This window comes from Pristiophorus japonicus, chromosome 5 (genome assembly GCF_044704955.1).
Source record: "Pristiophorus japonicus isolate sPriJap1 chromosome 5, sPriJap1.hap1, whole genome shotgun sequence".
Lineage (NCBI taxonomy): Eukaryota > Metazoa > Chordata > Chondrichthyes > Pristiophoridae > Pristiophorus > Pristiophorus japonicus.
Window position 1 is genome coordinate 305,773,996 of NC_091981.1, and position 8,137 is coordinate 305,782,132.

The 8,137-nt window shown below is 46.0% G+C and overlaps 1 protein-coding gene and 1 non-coding gene across 2 annotated transcripts in view; both read left to right on the plus strand.

The window, feature by feature from the left end:
* Positions 1-8,137, plus strand: part of LOC139264794 (zinc finger protein 180-like) — a 540,876-nt gene that overhangs the window by 489,138 nt on the left and 43,601 nt on the right. The gene's annotated exons all lie outside the window — the stretch shown is intronic.
* Positions 4,405-4,516, plus strand: LOC139264952 (U6 spliceosomal RNA). Its single transcript, XR_011593434.1, has one exon. It is a non-coding gene; the product is annotated as a U6 spliceosomal RNA (small nuclear RNA).

Sequence of the window (8,137 nt, forward strand, 5' to 3'; positions counted from 1 at the left end):
CGGCTAATAAGGATTTCCCTCAGTTCCTCCTCCTTACTAGACCCCCCCGACCCCTTTTATAACCGGAAGGTTGTTCGTGTCCTCCTTCGTGAACACCGAACCAAAGTACTTGTTCAATTGGTCCGCCATTTCTTTGTTCCCCGTTATGACTTCCCCTGATTCTGACTGCAGGGGACCTACGTTTGTCTTTACTAACTTTTTTCTCTTTACATATCTGTAGAAACTTTTGCAATCCGTCTTAATGTTCCCTGCAAGCTTCTTCTCATACTCCATTTTCCCTGCCCCAATCAAACCCTTTGTCCTCCTCTGCTGAGTTCTAAATTTCTCCCAGTCCCCAGGTTCGCTGCTATTTCTAGCCAATTTGTATGCCACTTCCTTGGCTTTAATACTATCCCTGATTTCCCTTGATAGCCACGGTTGAGCCACCTTCCCTTTTTTATTTTTATGCCAGACAGGAATGTACAATTGTTGTAGTTCATCCATGCGGTCTCTAAATGTCTGCCATTGCCCATCCACAGTCAACCCGCCAAGTATCATTCGCCAATCCATCCCAGCCAATTCACGCCTCATACCTTCAAAGTTAGCCTTCTTTAAGTTCTGGACCATGGTCTCTGAATTAACTGTTTCATTCTCCATCCCAATGCAGAATTCCACCATATTATGGTCACTCTTCCCCAAGGGGCCTCTCACAACGAGATTGCTAATTAATCCTCTCTCATTACATAACACCCAGTCTAAGATGGCCTCCCCCCTAGTTGGTTCCTCGACATATTAGTCTAAAAAACCATCCCTTATGCACTCCAGAAAATCCTCCTCCACCGTATTGCTTCCAGTTTGGTTAGCCCAATCTATGTGCATATTAAAGTCACCCATTATAACTGCTGCACCTTTATTGCACACACCCCTAATTTCATGTTTGATGCCCTCCCCAACATCACTACTACTGTTTGGAGGTCTGTACACAACTCCCACTAACGTTTTTTGCCCTTTGGTGTTCTGCAGCTCTACCCATATAGATTCCACATCATCCAAGCTAATGTCCTTCCTAACGATTGCCTTAATTTGCTCCTTAACCAGCAATGCTACCCCACCTCCTTTTCCTTTTATTCTATCCTTCCTGAATGTTGAATACCCCTGGATGTTGAGTTCCCAGCCCTGATCATCCTGGAGCCACGTCTCCGTAATCCCAATCACATCATATTTGTTAACATCTATTTGCACAGTTAATTCATCCACCTTATTGCGGATACTCCTTTCATTAAGACACAAAGCCTTTAGGCTTTTTTTTTAACACCCTTTGTCCTTTTCGAATTTTGCTGTACAGTGGCCCTTTTTGTTCTTTGCCTTGGGTTTCTCTGCCCTCCACTTTTCCTCATCTCCTTTCTGTCTTTTGTTTTTGCCTCCTTTTTGTTTCCCTCTATCTCCCTGCATTGGTTCCCATCCCCCTGCCATATTAGTTTAAATCCTCCCCAACAGCACTAGCAAACACTCCCCCTAGGACATTGGTTCACCCAGAGGAGTTTCTCAAAGCTAACCACAGGAGGGCCAAGTGATCAGGAGGGGTTAATGGAGAAAGGACACAATTATTGTTATCAATTCTGAGGAGGTTTTCATGGGAAGGCGTGAATTTATATAAGAACATAAGAATTAGGAGCAGGAGTAGGCTATACTGCCCCTCGGGACTGCTCCACCATTCAATAAGACCATAGCTAATCATCGGCCTCAACTCCACTTTCCTGCATTATCCCCATATCCCTTGATTCTCCTACAGTCCAAAAATCTATCGATCTCAGCCTTGAATATATTCAATGACTCAGCATCCACAATCCTTTGGATTGAGACTTTCAAAGATTCACAACGCTCTGAGTGATGGACTTCATTCTCTTCTCTGTCTTAAATGGCCCACCCCTTTCCCTGAAACTGTGCCCTCTAGTTCTGGACTCTCCAGCCGGGGAAACAACCTCTCAGCATCTACCCTGGCAATCCCCCTCAGAATCAATTATATTTCAGTGAGATCACCTCTGTGAATTGTTCAATCTGTGTTTCCAGATTTGGGACTTGAGTAACGCGGGCAATAAAACACAAGCAAAACACTACGGGTGGGTGGGAGCGGGAGCTTAATAAACTGTGGGTAGGCTGCGCAGCAAGGTTAATAAAGTTGGAGAACAGCCTCAGGGCCCGAAAGTGATCCAGTGGCCCAGCCTATGTTCCACAGGACGGCGCCCGTGAGGTTTTTTATCGGTGACAGGCCCGGGTTACGGGCCGCCATCTTGCTGCTGGAACACAGGGGTCAAATGTCCCTTGCATTTCTTGGGCTCTCTGCATGTTCCTCAGAGCTCAGCGCGGCGCACAGACATCAGCGGGGGGCGGGGCCACAGAGTCGCGCCGATTCTGCAAGTTCAGGGGGGCGGGGCTAAGTTAAATGAGAGAACGTCGTGCCGGCAGCCCTGCGCGCGTGCGTTGGAGCGCGCACGCACGCGCAGTAGGCCATAAACATTGGCACTCGGCCATTTTTAAAGGAACTTGAAGAAAAGTGCTGATTTGTTTCGTGGACCTCTGGAAAGGCTTGGGATTGAATCTTGGTGATGTTTTTGTGTCTGAAGGAGTGCTTTTAGCAGCACTGTTGAAGAAATCACCTGCTGAAATCAGTGAGTGCTGCTTTTTGCTGCTAAATTTCCAGAACCAGTGCTGCATAGGTGCATGCAAAATAAGAATGGTCAATTCAGTACAGCAATGGAACAACGTCCGCCAAGAACAAAGAATTTATTGCATGAGGAAGTGGCGATATTAGTAAACGTCATTGAGCAGAGATGGCAGGAGCTAGATACCAGCAACAGAGATCGCATAAAAGTGCCACCAAAAGAAATGAAGAAACGATAGAACCATGTTGCAGAAGATTACTGCACCGTGGTGCATACCAGGAGATCTGGAAGCCAGTGTAAAAAGAAATGGCATGACCTTGGTCAAGTAGTTAGTGTAAGTAATATTTCCCATTTTTAATTTAATCGCAATTGTAACCTGGCTATCTGTATGTCCCACCCTGCAGAAAGACGCACTCTGTTAAAAGTTATATTTTACTCTTTGCAGAAGAAATTGGCCCACAACAAAAGGGAGGCAACTCGGACAGGAGGAGGAATGTCCAATCTGCATCCACTGACACCCTTGGAACAAAGGGTAGCTGCTATGATGAGTCGTACATGGAGAAAAGCAATCGGTACAGCACAAGCTGGGCCCGCACGCGAGGAAGAGGGCAAGTCCTGAAAATGCATCGTGACCCTTTAAATCAACCTGCTGCCTGGCCTGCTATGTGTGAGAGTACTCGTGCCACCCATCCGGCCCCCTCCCTTGCTGTTAAACATTTGACTGTTCTGATGTATTTTGCAGAACATGATGATGATGATGGTGAGGCCAACCCTGAGGATCCTGAAGATCCAGAACAAGAAGCAATACAACCAGCTGTGGATGATCCAGACTGGCTGCAGGCAGCAATGACTGAAATGTCGACAGGGGAGACCTTCCAAATTAATGTTTATAAGCCACATGAGGGTGCATCAGAGTTTCAACCCCTTGCATAGTTTCTGGTTCCACCTTCCATGGTTTTGATTGCGACGTTGCGGGTTCCAGTGGTGCTGCTGATATCATGGAGCAGTTTACACCCATTCACCCAAAATCCCAGCCCAAGACTCGCACTCGAGTGCTGCTGTCTGGAACACCGAGCACCCCACTGTCCCAGCCTGTGCCTCTCATAAGAACATAAGAATTCGGAACAGGAGTAGGCCATCTAGCCCCTCGAGCCTGCTCTGCCATTCAACAAGATCATGGCTGATCTGGCCGTAGACTCAGCTCCACTTACCCGCCCGCTCCCCGCAACCCTTAATTCCCTTATTGGTTAAAAATCTATCTATCTGTGACTTGAATACATTCAATGAGCTAGCCTCAACTGCTTCCTTGGGCAGAGAATTCCACAGATTCACAACCCTCTGGGAGAAGAAATTCGTTCTCAACTCGGTTTTAAATTGGCTCCCCCGTATTTTGAGGCTGTGCCCCCTAGTTCTAGTCTCCCCGACCAGTGGAAACAATCTCTCTGCCTCTATCTTGTCTATCCCTTTCATTATTTTAAATCTATAAGATCATCCCTCATCCTCCTGAACTCCAACGAGTAAAGACCCAGTCTACTCAATCTATCATCATAAGGTAACCCCCTCATCTCTGGAATCAGCCTAGTGAATCGTCTCTGCACCCCCTCCAAAGCTAGTATATCCTTCCTTAAGTAAGGTGACCAAAACTGCACGCAGTACTCCAGGTGCAGCCTCACCAATACCCTGTACAGTTGCAGCAGGACCTCCCTGCTTTTGTACTCCATCCCTCTCGCAATGAAGGCCAACATTCCATTCGCCTTCCTGATTACCTGCTGCACCTGCAAACTAACTTTTTGGGATTTGGAACGATACAGAGAAGATTAGCATGGCCCCTGCGCAAGGATGACACGCAAATTCGTGAAGCGTTCCATATTTTCTTCCCTTTTATAGGGGGCACTGGGAAAATTGTGATTTTAGTGCCCCAAAAAAAAAAAAGGAAAAAAAGGGCCTTGTAAATGTCTGGTGTGTCACCCAGGTCGGGTGGCACGGTTTAATGTTTTATGTTTTGCAGGTAGACTCTAAAAGAGTTTCATGCACAAGGACCCCCAGGTCCCTCTGCACCGCAGCATGTTGTAATTTCTCCCCATTCAAATAATATTCCCTTTTACAGGTGAAGGGTCCACAGCCAGATAGGGAATGGAAGACCAGCAGGAAGAGTAGTGCAAGGAAGGTAGTGCAGGGGTCCCCTGCGGTCATCCCCCTGCAAAACAGATACACTGCTTTGAGTACTGTTGAGGAGGATGACTCATCAGGGGAGGGCAGCAGCATCCAAGTTCATGGCACCATGGCTGGCTCTGTTGCACAGGAGGGCAGGAAAAAGAGTGGGAGAGCGATAGTGATAGGGGATTCAATTGTAAGTGGAATAGATAGGTGTTTCTGCGGCCGCAACCGAGACTCCAGGTGGTATGTTGCCTCCCTGGTGCAAGGGTCAAGGATGTCTCTGAGCGGGTGCAGGACATTCTAAAAAGGGAGGGAGAACAGCCAGTTGTCGTGGTGCACATTGGTACCAACGACATAGGTAAAAAAAAAAGGGATGAGGTCCTACGAGACGAATTTAAGGAGCTAGGAGCTAAATTAAAAAGTAGGACTTCAAAAGTAGTAATCTTGGGATTGCTACTAGTGCCACGTGCTAGTCAGAGTAGGAATCGCAGGATAGCGCAGATGAATACGTGGCTTGAGCAGTGGTGCAGCAGGGAGGGATTCAAATTCCTGGGGCATTGGAACCGGTTCTGGGGGAGGTGGGACCAGTACAAACCGGACGGTCTGCACCTGGGCAGGACCGGAACCAATGTCCTAGGGGGAGTGTTGTTGGGGAGGAGTTAAACTAATATGGCAGGGGGATGGGAACCAATGCAGGGAGACAGAGGGAAACAAAAAGGAGGCAAAAGCAAAAGACAGAAAGGAGATGAGTAAAAGTGGAGGGCAGAGAAACCCAAGGCAAAAAACAAAAAGGGCCACTGAATATAAAGGGCCTGCAGCAGGGGTCAAAACTAAAAATCATGGTTTAAAAACTAGGATTAAAACACTCTACCTAAATGCATGCAGCATTTGAAATAAAGTAAATGAGTTGACGGCACAAATCATTACAAATGGGTATGATTTGGTGGCCATCACAGAAACGTGGTTGCAGGGTGGCCAAGACTGGGAATTAAACATACAGGGATATCTGACGATTCGGAAAGATAGACGAGAAGGGAAAGGAGGTGGGGTAGCTCTGTTAATAAAGGATGATATCAGGGCAGTTGTGAGAGACGATATTGGCTCTAATGAACAAAATGTTGCATCATTGTGGGTGGAGATTGGAGATAGTAAGGGGAAAAAGTCACTGGTGGGCGTAGTTTATAGGCCCCCAAATAATAACTTCATGGTGGGGCGGGCAATAATAGAGGCATGTGAAAAAGGAATGGCAGTAGTCATGGGGGATTTTAACCTTCATATCGATTGGTCAACTCAAATCGCATGGGGTAGCCTGGAGGAGGAATTCATAGAATGCATACGGGATTGTTTCTTAGAACTATGTTACAGAACCTACAAGGGAGCAAGCTATCTTAGATCTGGTCCTGTGTAATGAGACAGGAAAAATAAACGATCACCTCGTAAAAGATCCTCCCGGAATGAGTGATCACAGTATGGTTGAATTTGTAATACAGATTGAGGGTGAGGAAGTAGTGTCTCAAACAAGCGTACTATGCTTAAAGAAAGGGGACTACAGTGGGATGAGGGCAGAGTTGGCTAAAGTAGACTGGAAACACAGGCTAAACGGTGGCACAATTGAGGAACAGTGGAGGACTTTTAAGGAGCTCTTTCATAGTGCGCAACAAAACTATATTCCAGTCAAAAAGGGCGATAAGAGAAGGGATAACCAGCCATGGATAACCAAGGAAAGAAAGGAGAGTATCAAATAAAGACCAATGCGTATAAGGTGGCCAAGGTTAGTGGGAAACTAGAGGATTGGGAAAATTTTAAACAACAGCAAAGAATGACTAAAAAAGCATTAAAGAAAGGAAAGATAGATTACGAAGGTAAACTTGCGCAAAACATAAAAACAGAGAGTAAAAGCTTTTACAGATATATAAAACGGAAAAGAGTGACTAAAGTAAATGTTTGTCCCTTAGAAGATGAGAAGGGGGATTTAATAATGGGAAATGTGGAAATGGCTGAGACCTTAAACAATTATTTTGCTTCGGTCTTCACAGTGGAAGACACAAAAACCATGCCAAAAATTGCTGGTCACAGGAATGTGGGAAGGGAGGACCTTGAGACAATCACTATCACTAGGGGGGTAGTGCTGGACAGGCTAATGGGACTCAAGGTAGACAAGTCCCCTGGTCCTGATGAAATGCATCCCAGGGTATTAAAAGAGATGGCGGAAGTTATAGCAGATGCATTCATTATAATCTACCAAAATTCTCTGGACACTGGGGAGGTACCAGCGGATTGGAACGCAGCTAATGTAACGCCTCTGTTTAAAAAAGGGGGCAGACAAAAGGCAGGTAACTATAGGCTGGTTAGTTTAACATCTGTAGTGGGGAAAATGCTTGAAGCTATCATTGAGGAAGAAATAGCGGGACATCGAGATAGGAATAGTGCAATCAAGCAGACGCAGCATGGATTCATGAAGGGGAAATCATGTTTAACTAATTTACTGGAATTCTTTGAGGATATAACGAGCATGGTGGATAGAGGTGTACCGATGGATGTGGTGTATTTAGATTTCCAAAAGGCATTCGATAAGGTGCCACACAAAAGGTTACTGCAGAAGATAAAGGTACGCGGAGTCAGAGGAAATGTATTAGCATGGATAGAGAATTGGCTGGCGAACAGAAAGCAAAGAGTCAGGATAAATGGGTCCTTTTCGGGTTGGAAATCGGTGGTTAGTGGTGTGCCACAGGGATCAGTGCTGGGACCACAACTGTTTACAATATACATAGATGACCTGAAAGAGGGGACAGAGTGTAGTGTAACAAAATTTGCAGATGACACAAAGATTAGAGGGAAAGCGGGTTGTGTAGAGGACACAGAGAGGCTGCAAAGAGATTTGGATAGGTTAAGTGAATGGGCTAAGGTTTGGCGGATGGAATACAATGTCGGAAAGTGTGAGGTCATCCACCTTGGGAAAAAAAACAGTAAAAGGGAATATTATTTGAATGGGGAGAAATTACAACATGCTGAGATGCAGAGGGACCTGGGGCCCTTGTGCACGAATCCCAAAAAGTTAGTTTGCAGGTGCAGCAGGTAATCAGGAAGGCGAATGGAATGTTGGCCTTCATTGCGAGAGGGATGGAGTACAAAAGCAGGGAGGTCCTGCTGCAACTGTATAGGGTATTGGTGAGGCCGCACCTGGAGTACTGCGTGCAGTTTTGGTCACTTTACTTAAGGAAGGATGTACTGGCTTTGGAGGGGGCACAGAGACAATTCATAGGCTGATTCCGGAATGAGGGGGTTACCTTATGATGATAGATTGAGTAGACTGGGTCTTTACTCGTTTGAGTTCAGAA